This window comes from Vicugna pacos, chromosome 9 (assembly GCF_048564905.1).
Source record: "Vicugna pacos chromosome 9, VicPac4, whole genome shotgun sequence".
Taxonomy (NCBI): Eukaryota; Metazoa; Chordata; class Mammalia; order Artiodactyla; family Camelidae; genus Vicugna; species Vicugna pacos.
The window spans coordinates 61,200,331-61,207,749 of NC_132995.1; the positions used below are offsets into that span (position 1 = coordinate 61,200,331).

Consider the following 7,419-nt stretch of genomic DNA (forward strand, 5'->3'; position numbering starts at 1 on the left):
ATCTTGTTGAGGAGAGAAGACTAACACGATTGAAGTTGAGAGGACAGAAGGGCTTGACTGGAGTGTGCAAAAGCAGGAGTGTGGAGAAGAGAGGGCTCCAGCTGAGCTGGGGGTCAATCAATGAATTCCTTAAATCTGTACAGTAATTTACAAAGTGCTTTCATACAAAACTTAGCTTATTTTGGTATTTTGATTCTCATGTCAACATTTCTGTTGTGGGCAATCATGATTTCATCATTTTAAAGGGGGGACAACTGAGGTTGAGAAAGTTGAAGCCATGAGTGGACTTGAACAGCCGTGTTCCGACTTTGAGTTCCCTACTCCTTTTGTTATATTGTGTCAAGGATTTAAAGGAGACAAGACTCAAGGTAAGGAGGATTTAGATTAATGAAAAGCAAAGAGAATGAAAATTCAAGTAGGAGAAATGGCATGAGCAGGATGTATGCTTGGCATATAGCAGAGGTTTAAGAGTGTTGGGTGAAGGTATAAGTATACAAATGAATTCAACGTAAAATAGACAAATGTTCCCCATGTCCTGGAACAGGGAGGGGATGGAGAGGGGAGCAGCAGAGTCACTGTCGTGGTTAAATGGACATTTATTGCTCTAATCTCAGGACTAGAAAAAGGCTTTACTAGTGTCCAGGGCATGTACCTCAGAACAATGGGGGAAGATGGGTGAATGAGTCAGGTGTGGCTGGAGGATGGAGGCCTGGGGGTCCAGGCAGAGGAGTCTGGGTTGATGTCAGAGGCCCAGAGAAAGTCACTGAGATTCTGGAACAAGTGCATTTGCCCCGAAGTCAAGGGAGTCATGCCTCCCTGTGTATATCCATGCCTAGAGAGGTAGTGAACCCAACAGCCAGAGGCCAGACCTGCACTGAGTCAGAAGATGACAGTCCTGAGCCCAGGTTTCTTCCACCCTGAGTGAGTCTCAAAACCTCTCCAAACTTCAGCTTCCCGCTTCTTCAGAGCTCGGATGAAATGTTACTGCCCTGATACTCTGATTAAGCCAGACCCTCTGTCATATGGCAACTCCTACTTCTCCCCTGTGGCACTTGTCACAGTTGTAATTAGTTGTCTAATATCTGCAGGCCCAGGAGGACAGGGGCCAGACCTGTCATGGTCAGGGCTGAATCCCTAGCTCTGAGCATGGAACCGGGAAAAGTTCTCAAGAAATACTGGTTTAATGAGTGAATAGGTTTGTATAATGTGTATAATAATGTTAACTCAGAGAGCAGTTGGGAGGATCAGAAGTCATCTGGTGAGTCCTTTGCAGGTAAATGGGAGAAATTATCATTATGGGGACCTGGATAAAGACAATGTTGAGAGTCTGGAGGCGGGAAGGACCTCCAGAGGCGGTCATCCAGGGGATATGAGGGTGGGGAGGGGTTAGACAGTTGGAAGAAAGAATGACAAAGACCAGCGCCAGGCTTTCCATATACGGAATGAAGGAAGGAAGAAACTCTCCAGGTTCTCAGCCAGAAAATGAAGAGCGTGGAAATGTCCTCCAGGGTGGCGGTGGGCGGGCGAGGAGAGCCCTCCTGCTCAAGGGCTGCCTCCCACGCTCCTCTCAAAAGCTTCGGCTGCTCCTCTTCGTTTTCCCTTTCTGTACTGTCTCTGACTCGCCCTCATTCTCTGTTGTGGTGTTTCTTGGCCTCGCTTTATATTTGATAGTCTTTGCCCCTCCCTGCCTCTGACCCCACCTGGCACCTTCTATTTTGTCTAATTCATCTTCCCACGCCTCTTCCCTCTCCACATCTTCACTTCCCGTCTCTACTCAGTACTTTTCCCCTTTCGAAGGTTTCTCTTTTCCAGCCCCTCTCTCCTACCAGCTGTTTGCTCTTTCTGGCTTCCCAGTGGCGTAGTGAAATCTGCCAGGTGAATCAGTATCAACATGGAAGATTTCTTTTGGTCCCTCTTCTCTCAACTCTTCCCCACCCTGCCTTCTGTCTCCAGTGTCCCCTCAGTTCTCCCTTCTCGCTGAGTTAGAGATCACGCTGATGCCTGCCGACTAGGGCAGCATGCCCTGGCACTGAGGATCCTTCAGCCTCTTTTCTATCCTTTTCTATGAGTCTCCTTGTTCGAACTGAGCTTTCCCTCCCCTGGGATTCATCCTCCATCCCCTGACCTGGAATGCCCTCAGCTGTCCCCTTATCTACCCTTGCTCTTGCCTCTCTCCTTCTTCCTAACCTGATAATGAGGCAAGTATCTCACTGCCTCCTGTGTCTTAATTTAATGCCCGGTGCATTTGTCATCACATCAGACTGCCTGTCCAGAATGAGCTGTCAGGGGACGTGGACCTGGCTAATGTCACTCTCTTTCAGTCTCACTGAGTGTTATACCAAAGTAGGCTCTTTGTAAACCCTTCTGATACTAACATTCCTGATGTGGCTGATGAAGACGTCAATAAGTGAGATGAATCATGGCAATGTTCTGGAGCCATGCCTGGCACATAATAGGTATTCCATAACCATTAGTAGACTCTTAATCTGAATGATAATGTTAATTGCTTTTCAAAGCTCCTTTATTTTGATTGCAAATAGTGAAGATCAACTCAGAGGAGCTTGAGGAAGAAGGAGACTCTCTGGGGTGTTGACGAGTCTAGACCCAAGGTCAGGGCATGCATTTGGGCTTCATCAGAGTCAGGAACCAGGGGCTAGGAAGCTGTCAGGGCCTGGGACAGCCACTGTCTGGCCGTGTGGTCTCATCCCTTTCCCTGTGCGTCTGCTTCATTCTCTTTCTCTGCAGACAAGCTTCCTTGGCTCTTCTGTGTACATGGCAGAATGTGGCCACCCTCACCTCATTATCAGTCTTCTCTCTAAGCTCCACCAACCCATATTCTGGTTCTTCAAGTCCCTGTTTGTGGAAGAGAAATGTGATGGCCCTGTTGAGGTTAAGCGCCCCCTCTGGCCCCTCAGCTGTCACTTTCCACAAACAGGCACAGGAGTGTTCCCCTCCAGAGGGACTGCAGCAATTCTTAAGAGGGTATGTGTTGATCGAGGGGTAGTGGTGTGAAGACAGGGCAGATATGACAGAAAGTGCCTCTTACATAATTACAGTGGGAAGAAAGATGGCTGTCAGATTTGACCTACCCATGTCAGTCCACCTGCACTCTCTCACACAGTATCTTTGGACTTGTGCATCCTGGTTGGGGATCACGCCACGAAGTCTGGTTCCCAGATCGGTGCTGAACTCAGCTCATCTGATGTGAAGAAGGCAGTCCCAGAACTCACCTAGATTCTCCACCCTGGCAAGATCCTTTAGGTCCGACCCCAACTCATTTCCTGTCTCTCCCAAGGAAGGGAGGTTCATAAAGGCTAGCCATGCCTGAGTGGCAGCTCCTTCACAGAAGCTGATTACAAAGCCAAAAGCACTTCAGCTCCTGGCAAAGATAAAGAGAAGCATCTTCCCACGCTGGCTGCAGCGATAGATGGGTTTGCTTTTCTGCAAGTGATTGCTTTGGCTCAGATAAGGAGCCCAAGTGGCTGGCCAACCAGCAGATTTCCTATAATCTCTTTCCTAAGATTTGAGCTCAAACAACCTCAGTCACCCTCCCCATCAGGCCCCCACCTTTTGCAATATCTACTTTGTGATCTCCTCTGGGAAGAAACAAATGTTTGGGCCTCTTAGAAGGTCTGGAGGCTCTGGAAGCACCAGATGCTGGGAAAAAGCAAAGTCCACCCAGCAAGGGAGTACTGTGTTTAAGAACTCAGGCCTGGAGTGGGCAGAATGGGGCTTGCATCCTGGTGGGTTACCCAGCAATTTAGCAAGTGTACTTCTTATGATTATTTTTATTTATATTTTAAATCATAGGAAAACAAAGAACTTTGTGAATTTCTTTACATTTATTTTATGGTCTAGGTTTGTTTCTCTTTTGCATTATATTTCAAGGGAATGTCATAATCTTTTCAGTGCCTTGGGCCTTTAAATTCTGGGTCCTTTATTTATTAAATATGTGACCTGGGTCAACTAAGTAAGATGGGGCAAATTATAGCCCAATCCCATTGGGTTATTCTGGGGATAAAATGGGATTATCCACATGAGTCTGTGCCCAGCACCTGCCATGTTGCAAGCACTCTCTGAACTGTAGCTTTTACTTTGGTTTTATAAAGTGAGACGGGCATTTAAAAATATGGGCCTGGAGTTGGCAAACAGCCATGTCCTGATAGCTGTCCCATGGGCATGACCATTCTGGACTGTGCCCCAGGCTAGGTCCTGAAGAACCGTCACTTGAGGAGAAGAACCTGAGGTTTGGGGTGTGGGGTCAGGGTCAGGGAGCGGAAGCAGAGGCTATCCTGATTTTCCCAAGACTTCAACATCTGGAAATATGCTAAAAATCAAGACCTAACATCGTATATTCCACTTAGATGGACTCTTTCTCATTCAGTTTCTCTCCTTGCTTTGAGATCCACGTGGTAGATGTCATTCTATCTCTAGAAAAGGCTGTCCTCTGGCCCCAAACTGACCTTTAGGAATCCCTTTCTTGAAGTTGACCTACCCTCCCTCACTCTTCGGTCACCTGTTTTTTATTCTACACTGTCAGGAAGTTCTCTTTCAAGTTTCCCCTAACGACTGGGGTTTTCTCTGAGTCTCCTGTGATTAGAGGGTACTGGGAAACATTCTAGATTCTTTGCCTGCCTCTTGGTAAGAGAACGGTTTGGTTGATTCATTCATTCATTCATTCATTCATTCATTCATTCATTCATTCTCCTTGAGCACTGACCAAGGACCAGGCTCTGTGCTGGGCAATGGGTGTCCAGGTCTTTGTGAAACACTTAATCACCTGACCCATTGAGTTGCCAGGGAAGGGGGTCTACCACTAAATCCTGCTTCTTCAGGTGGTAAGAGAGGGGTTCCCACATGTCATATTCAATTTTGCTCCTAAGCCTATTGGCTGATTCTCTAATTGAAGTTTGCACACAGAGTAAGTTTTGTTAATATCTGGCTTCTCTGACAGGGGATAATGTTCCTTCGTGTACTAATTGGCTTTCCGGGATCATCCACGTTTTCCCACTTCTCAAATGAAACTCATCCTGGACCCTCTTCAACAAATAGAATCCTGGCATTTGCATAAATGATGAAATCTGGCCTTACCAGTTGGGCTAGGGAGCTTCTCAGCTCGCTTACTCAGGACTCAATCCTCATGGCCATGGGACAGCGGCGCAGGGAAGAGTGGGGTCTTTGCCCCCAGCCGGTAGGCAGCAGGCACATGATGGTCAGAGGTGAGTTAGCAGAAGAGCTTTAGCTTTGGAGCTCAGTCTCGGCTCTGCCATCATTAACCGTAAAGCCGTGGGCAAATTCCTGAGTTCTTTGTGTCTCAGTTATCTCATCTGCAAAATGGGGCTAATAGCTCTGCACTATTGTAACAATTAAATTAGATCATGCAGGTATAGCACTGAATACTGTGTTTGAGCCAGAGTGAGCACTTGGTGAATAAAAACAATAATGACAATTAGTATTTTCATGGTGGAAGAGGCAACCAGGGCCTGGAAAGGACCCTGCGTTCTGGGATTTGTTGGCCGGCTCCATGAAGGTGGCCACCTCATGCTGTAGTAGAAAGAAGGAAAAAAGGGGAAACTGCCTTTATTAAGACAGACACAGTGTTAGGTGAGTTATATGTTTTGTCACTTGACTTTCAAACACCCCCTTGAGGTGGGTATTAGAGCCCCCCCTTTCCAGAGAAGGACACTGCCAGGGACTCTTAATACTTTGTGCCAAGATTACAAGGCCAGAAGGGCGGGCAGGATTTGAAACCACGTCTGCCTGAGCCCACCTCATTCCCTGTCTACCTCAAAGAAGGGAGATTCTTCTTTTTTATTAATTAGCTATAGTTGACGTATAATATTATATAAGTTTCAGGTGTACAACATAGCGATTCACAATTTTTAAAGGTTCTAGTCTATTTATAGTTATTATGAAATATTGGCTTTATTCACTGTGCTGTATTATATATCCTGGTAGCTTATTTATTTTATACATAGTAATTCGTACCTCTTAATCTCCTACCCCTTTAAGGAAGGGAGATTCATTGCTTCTTGGCCTTTTGGCTAAGATCAAGTGAAGGAAGGGAGATTCTTTTTTGTTTTTTAATTTAACAGGTGCTTTACTATGAAAGTAACTTAATCAATGTCCATAATATAGATGACTTTCGCAATCCAGTAAACAACTAAAAAAGTTTTATAGTCCAATAATAAATGTAAGTTTCTAATTTGAATGAAGTCTAAAAATAACAAATCAGGGCCCTGGGCATACAAAAGGCAAATAATTCAAAGGAAGCTCATAGTTCAGAATCACCCTACTGTTGTGCAAAACCCACAGCCATTTTTTTTGTAGTAATTGGGTTTAACAGTATTATAATTCTAATGAACAAGTTAAGCCAGGGATCTCTAAATTTTGGAATCCCAGTATTAATCGATTACAAATAAGTATTAGCTCACATCTGTCACCAGTGACTCAGGAGTTTATTTCTAATGAATTGACCATTATATTTCCAAAGTTCTGAATGGCCAACAGACCGCAGAAAGACATTTCTTTAGGCTCCTACTTGAAACCAACAGCTTCAGCAAACTACTGGCTGTGATTCAGGGCCAAAGGAAGGGAGATTCTTAAATGTTAGCAGGAGAAAAGAGAAGAGTAGATGTGCTGATTCGTCTACTCGGGCCTGGGCCCTCTGCACATACCATCTGCCTTAACTGCCCTATTTTGCAGATAAAAACAGTGAAGCTCAGAGGAAAACGGCCTGGCCTGGGACAGAGCAGGCATGGGGCTTGGGTCTGTCCGCCTGCCAGGCTGGTGCTCCTTCCCGAGTGCCTGGAACGGCCCTGCTCAGCCCTAAGCCACCTGTGTGACCTTGGGCAGGTCACCTAACTCATCTACACTGCAGCTTTTTTGGCAATGAAACAGAAAAGATGAGAGCCGCCCTGCCTGCTTCTTAGCACTTCAAGGAGGCTCAGATGAGATAATGGATGTGAGAGGGCTTTATAAACTGGAAAGCTCTGCAGAGATGGAGGGGTTATTACCGTCACTCCATAAAACCTCCCACACGCACCACATCTTCCATCTCCCTCCTGAAGCTGCCGCCCGACTTGAGTGCTTTTAGAGTCTGCCAGGTTGTCGCCCTGTCTCCTGGCACCAGACAGGAAGGAGGCCCTCTGCCTCTGCAGTCCCCGTGCCTTTTCACAGACTCTCAGAGTGGAGTGGAGGGTGGAGGCTTGAACTGGACCTGGGCCTTCAGGGAAGGAGCCCACCAAGGCTGACAGAGCCTGTGTCTGGGGGGCCGCTGCCCCATCTCGGGCCTGCAAAACCCATGCCCAGGACAGGGCTCTGCTGGGACCCCATGAAGCGCCACTGTGCTCCCCAAAGCCCCCAACCCCCCGCTGGATGGCTCCTATCACACAGCTTTCCCTGACCAAGTCACTAAGA

General features: G+C 46.7%; 1 non-coding gene across 1 annotated transcript; it reads right to left on the bottom strand.

Moving 5' to 3' along the window:
* Nucleotides 1-6,452: 6,452 nt before the first annotated feature.
* LOC116281817 (small nucleolar RNA SNORA2/SNORA34 family) lies at nucleotides 6,453-6,588 on the bottom strand. Its single transcript, XR_004191282.1, has one exon. It is a non-coding gene; the product is annotated as a small nucleolar RNA SNORA2/SNORA34 family (small nucleolar RNA).
* Nucleotides 6,589-7,419: the final 831 nt, after the last annotated feature.